This window comes from Durio zibethinus, chromosome 1 (assembly GCF_047325235.1).
Source record: "Durio zibethinus cultivar Kanyao isolate XHJ-2024 chromosome 1, ASM4732523v1, whole genome shotgun sequence".
Taxonomy (NCBI): Eukaryota; Viridiplantae; Streptophyta; class Magnoliopsida; order Malvales; family Malvaceae; genus Durio; species Durio zibethinus.
In genome coordinates, this window is record NC_143162.1 from 29,064,704 (window position 1) to 29,071,695 (window position 6,992).

General features: G+C 28.7%; 1 pseudogene; it reads left to right on the plus strand.

Annotated features, from left to right (window-relative positions):
• The first annotated feature begins 27 nt into the window (after positions 1 to 27).
• On the plus strand, positions 28 to 2,895 carry LOC149520518 (uncharacterized; annotated as a pseudogene).
• Positions 2,896 to 6,992: the final 4,097 nt, after the last annotated feature.

Here is a 6,992-nt window from a genome sequence, read left to right on the forward strand (position 1 = left end):
CAGCTCCATGATCTCAGCTACCTCGAAGTTAGCTTCAACATGATGAATGGAACAATCCCCTCCCTGTCCTTGTCGTTCCAAAACTCGACCCCATATATGGTAGGTCTTGGATTTAGTGGGCTAACCGTGTAAGTAGACCAACTATCATTTCCACCAACGTTCCAGCCAGAAATCTTGTGCCTAGATTCTTGTAATTTAGGAGGCAAAATCCCAGATTTCATATCAAATCTGACCAAACTAACATTCTTAAGTTTGTCAAATAACAGCTTATCAGGAACAATTCCCTCTTGGCTGTTCAATCTTCCCAATTTAGGTTACTTAGATATCTCCTTTAACAGTCTACAAGGCGTTATCCCACCTAACATTAAGCTAAAGTTATTTTTCATACAGACAACACTTATTTTAAGAAACAATCAACTCCATGGGTCCATCCCTCGGCGGATTGAGAACATCGAAGCCTTGGATTTATCCGTAAATAATTTCACAGGCTACATTCATACACAGGTTGGACTTGGAAACATTAGATACTTGGCATCTCCAGCAATAAACTTTATGGTAATATCCCATCCTCCGTCTGTCAAGCAAATAGTGAGCTTATGCTGCTTGATCTTTCCAACAACAACTTTGCAGGAACAATTCCAACCAGCTTAGGAAATTGCACATCTCTAATATATCTGAACCTTGGAGGGAACAACCTTAGCGGGGTATTCCAAGGAAACTGCAAGGTGCGAAAAAGTTGAGTTTCTTAGATATAAGGAGCAATCATTTTGATGGTCCTTTCCCTTCTGTTATTTATGAACTTCAAAGAATAATGGTTCTCAATATGGGAAATAACAAATTAAGAGGAAAGATCCCCCAATTCATTGGAGACCTTAAAGACCTCCGAATTCTTGTCTTGGAATTCAATGGTTCATTACCGCAAGAGATAAATGCATTAGAAAATCTACAATTTATTGGCTTTTCCAATAATCAACTGTCTGGTCCTATCCCGGACAAGTTATGTGGTTTAAAGACAATCATAAACCGACCAACAGATGCATATCTTCTCGGGTTTATCATCTCAGAACTGTATGCTGGTGTTGAAGTGAAACTGGTTGCCAAGGGATTGTTACAGCAGACTAAAGTGGTCCGAACATACAATAATGGGATGGATCTTTCATGTAACAATCTAACCGGAAGCCTTCCATCTGAATTAGGCCTTTTACAAGGGCTTTATGCCCTTAATCTCTCCCATAACACCCTGTCTGCTAACATCACATCCAGCATTGGAAACATGAGCCTCTTGGAGTCACTTGACCTCAGTTACAATAATCTAAGCGGAGAGATCCCGATAGCATTGACTTTGTCGGATTCGCTCTCCACTTTAAGCCTGTCATACAACAATCTAAGTGGGAAAATTCCAACAGGGCCACATTTTGACACATTGAGCAGAGATGGATTAGCATACATTGGGAACAAATTCTTATGTGGAGCTTCTGATGGTGTTGATTGTGACAGCAAGGTTTCCGTAACTCCGGAATCATATGATGTGGGAGATGATACAGGACAGAAGAAATTGTTGTATGCGATGGTGATTGCAGGCTATGTAGTTGGATTTTGGGGACTTTTTGGGCTTCTTTATTTGTTGAATGAGAAATGGAGGAAGAGTTACTGGGCAGCTGTTGATCAAATTGTAGCTCGAATCATCCGATGCAGTAAAATGAGATGACTTTCACCAGTTAATTATCGTGCGGAGGTAAGGACTTATTATCCTTTCTTGAACTATAAACTTATGATTTTGTCTTCTTTTCTTTTACTCTTCTTTGTTTGTTAAAATGTTAATGTTACAGTGCATTAAGTCATAGTGAAATATTAATGTAATATCTTAATTTAAAAATTTTTAAATATGATATTTAAATTATGAATTTATAAAATTAATATAATTTTCATCTGTGATGTGATAACTCTAAATAATAATAAAATACATACAAAAAATACTCTAAATATTATATTAATTAATATATTCGTAATTCAAGTAATACATTAGAGATATTTAGAGTTAAAATACCATTTTAAATATTTTATTATAGTTCAAGAATTATTAATAACATTAACCTTTGTTAAATTAGTGCACAATTAACCTTTGTTGAATTAGTGCACAATTAATCCATTTCCAAAGATTATTGTACTTCTTTGATAAATAGGAAATTGCCAATCCTTCTAATTGTTTCAAAACTTTCCATATTTTATTTGAAAAAATTATTTCATCCACTATAAATAGAATTTTTAAACTCTATACAAACAGATTAATGAAAGGATACGTATTCTTAAAGTATATTAAGTTTCTTTTCTAATGAAATCAAAACTTAAAAGTCTTAGACAAATTGTGATGTGTGGCTTTAAATTTCATTAGTTCCCCATTGTTACTGTTATGATAATTTTCTATGAAAAGAAAATTAATGAATTTTTTTATTCTTTGTATCCAACAAGAATTTACAGTTATCCAACTAAATTAGAAGATGATGATTTAAATTCGAATCACATTTTTGAAAAATAAAATAGACATCTTTCGATATTAAGTACTTTTATTGCAATCTAAATTGACTAGGAGCCCAACTCTCCTAGGAGGACAATTCAAAGTGAAGTCAGCGTAATGTGAGGGATAGGCAGGCGAACACTAAAGGACTGTTTTGTTACGTGGTGAGACTAGAATTTAAAACACAAACAGATCCTCTCTGTGCTGAGGTGAAAGCCATGAGGTTTGGTCATGAAATGGCAAATGATCTTGGTTTTGACGCAGTGATTGTGGAAAGCGACTCCTCGTTGGCTGTCTCAGAAATTAAGAAGGCAGATATTACATTTTGGGACAGTGGAGGTCTGACCTTTGGATATTTTGGATGTGGCTTCCTTGTGTGATTCTGTCATTTTCATCATGCTAACTAGGAGAGAAGCTAATAAATTAGCTCATATGTTAGGAAGGATTCATTTTGAAGTTTATGCATGTCGGGTCTGGGAAGGTAAAGGTTGTTACCAGGCTGGATTTGTATTCTTGATAACCTTTAGCTATTAATGAAAGCATCAATTTGTTTACTGATTTACTAACCAAGAAAGTTTAAAAAAAAAAAAAGTAAGATTAGAGTTCGATTCCATCTTGTGCATCATCTTATCCCTATCCCTTGGATAAAAAAAGCATCATTTCATTAACAAGTAATAATAACATACAAGTAGATAATATATTTAGGGTATATTTTGTGTATAAGATTATGAAAAGATATAATAATATAATATTATGATTAGTATTGGATTAAATGATATTATACTATTTTATGTTTGATGTATATAAGAATTATGATAGAATAATTTATTTATTGATCAAAATTATTGTTTTTCAAAGTTTATGCAATTTAATTATTGACGTAATTTTTTAGGATATAATAAGACATATAAATTCAATCTCATAAATTAAAAATAATCCTCACTATTTTAGAAGGACTGAATCATCCTATGCCAAGAGGATAATTAATTATCTTTACAATCTTATATATATTTTTTAGATACAAACCAAATATAGTATAAAATGATTATTATCTTATTCTATCAATAATCTTATAGATCAAACATGACCTTTAAATATACATATTTTGTTTACCATGAAAACATCTTGAAAAAAAAAAAAAAAAGAAATATGGTAGGTTAAGAGATTTGAACCCAAATTTACTAAAATGTCAACTGAGCTAAAATTTGAATTTCAATAAATATTTTAAAAAAAACATAAATTATTTTATAAGTTGATAAAAACAACACACCAATACCCAACTAAAGTCTCCTCACAACTTCCCAATCCCAACTCACCATTTTTTTTTAGGGGAAAATTAAATAAAAAAGGTTATAATAAAAATATTTACAAAAAAGTCTAATAAAAAATATTTATTGAAAAGGAAATAACAACTTTTGAAAACTTTTTAAATTAATATCAAACTAATTAAAATTTTAATTTTAATTGTCATTAAACAAAGAGAGACTAAAAGCATCTTCATTTTTGTTTCTACCATATCTGTCTAGAGCCTTCTTGTTTTTCTTCTATCTTCCCTCCTTTTTTTTTTCTTCCCTTTATGTTGAGCTATTTCCCTTTTTTTATTCTTCTCTTTTTGTTGAGCTAATTCCTTTTATTTTTTTCCCTTTCTGTTGAAAATATTTGCCTTAAATTGTCACCATTTTTTTTCCTTTTCTTTCAACTCCTCATCAAAATTTAAATCATGAAATCCCCTCCTCCTCTCCCTTCCCATTTGGAGTTGTCAATGCTATTCTACCAAATTGATTAAGCTTTTTAAAGTAAGTTTATATTTCTTGATTTTTTTTATCACTCTAATTTAAGTTTTGTATTGTTTAGGTTTTTGTTTGAATCTTTTGTTATTTAGGGTTTTGTTTTAATTTGTTGCAATTTTAAGGTTTGTTAGGTTTAATATGTTGTTATTTGGGTTTCTATTTAATTTATTGTTATTATTCTTATTTCTATAATTTTGATGTTGTTAAGAAAATAAAATTTTGGGATATGTAATGATTTTTTTTATGATGTAGGAACAGATATAGAATATATACATAGTGCTTATAAGATATGTACATAGTACATTAGGAATGCATACATTATATTTATAGAATATGTACATGTGCATCTTATCATAATATCAAAATCTAAATTGATTTATTTCTATATTTATAATTGTATAAAGTTAGAAAATTGACTTTTAGAGGTGCAAATTGTGTTTTAGGTAACAAAATGTAAATTTAAATTGTAACTTTTTAAGTTTGTACTTGATGAGTAAAATCTTATGTGATATAAGGTAGGTAGGTATTGATAATTTATAGGATTGTAAGAATTTATATGGATGTGTACATAATGCTTATATAATATGTACATAGTGATCTTTGATATGTATACTGTCCTTTTGGGATATATACATAGTAGTTATAGAATATATATATATCTAGATATAAGTATATCTACATCTCATTATAATGTCAAAATTTTAATTGATCTAGTTCTATATTTATAATTGTATAAAGTTTAATTGAGGGTTTTAGAGGTAAAACTTGTGTTTAGGGTAAAAAATTTAAATGTAAATTATAACTATTTAAGTTTGTGGTTGATGAATAAAATCTTATCTAATATAAAATAGACAAGTATTGGTACTTTATAGGGTTGTATGAACTTATATAAGATGTGTACATAGTGTTTATACATTATGTATATAGTGCTCATTTGATATGTACACTACGCTTTTAGGATATGTACATAGTAGCTATATGATATGTACATCTTGATATAAGTATATACATCTCATCATAATGTCTATATCATAATTGATCAAGTGTTTTGCTTTTATTAATTGGAATTTTGACATTAACTTTATTGTTTTGTTTATGATAAAACTTATCAAACTTTGCTTATATTGTTTTGTGGAAATATTTACTTGCTTTTTTGCATAGAAATAATGTGAGAGAGTTATTCAAGTAAGCATTTTAGAAGTAAAAAGAATGGCCTTAAGGTAAAATTTTTTAATATTAAGTAAATTTATTATCATGTAGATTATTTATATTTATATTTCATTAATAATTTTGTACATATACATAATGAATTGTAGTATGGGGTATAATTAAAAATAAAGTGTAGCCCTAACAAATTTGTGAAACTTTTAAATGATGTTGTTATGGGAAATTTGACAAAAGAAAATGTTGTGACAAAAATAAGTTTAATAGTTTGATAAATATGACATGCATAACTTTTTGTCACTCTTTATATGCATGATTTATCAATCAGTTTAATGCGATAAGTTTGGTTTTAAGGTGATTAGGACAAATGATGTCAATAAAAAAATCATATGTCGTTTTAATGTTAGGCATGCCATATGATAGTTTGGAAGTAAAGTAATGACAATAGTAGTGAATAAGTTAATAGTTAGAGTGAAAGTCCTTTTTAATGTTATATCATTGAAGGTAATGGAGAGTAATTTACATAATATTGAAGACATTGACGATGGGAAAAGACTTTTTACCTTATTTGTTGTGGAAACTATTTTAACTCTTACAAGTAGAATTGAAGTGAATGTCAAACTTTTGTCATTAATTTATGATACAAAACATATTGCTTAATACAAATTTGGTTTTTTGCACTTTAATAATTGATAAAAGGAATAAAAAGTTACAATGGGCAACAAGATTTGACATGCATTATTGGTTTATTAACCTTCTTTTAGTTATAGAATATAACTTTTTACTCGTAATTAAATATGTTTTGACTTATATATGTTAATCTTTGTTTACCATTATTAATTTTATGCCATGATTCTTTCTTTATTGGATGTTTTGTTTAGATTGAATAATACTTAGTGAATATAATGTTCCAAATTTACCACTTCAAATTAAGGAATGGGATGATGTGGCCATCACAATCCGAGTAAAGTTTAAAAAAGATTTGGGAGTATGTTTAAGAAAGGTAAACTATCCCTATATGCATACTTTCTTAGGTATGTTAGTTATGTAAGATTATATCCAATTAAATTAACACTAATTAAATATTTATTGTAATGTATGTAGGTTGTAAATGACATTAAACCCTATATGGCTAAGTCTTTTGACGAGAGTATTAATCTAAATGTGAAGATGGTATATTAGAATTTCAAAAGCAATATTGAAATGTAATGAATTTTTTGTAACATAAATTTTATATATCTTATATGTAGGTTATTTATGAAAAAAAATCAAGGGATGTGAAAGGAAGATAAATGATATGTACAAAAAAGTCCTTAAATTTAACAATGAAAATTTTATTAATATAATGACCTTGGTAAATAAATCATCATAAGATTCTTCTGTATTCAAATTTGATCCATCTGTATCAAAAAGTAATATATGAAAATTCACCCTTCTATCAAACCTCGAGTTGAAATTATTTTGTCTAAGCCTGTTATCTATTATCTCTACCACTCATGATATGTATAATTAAAATATTCAAT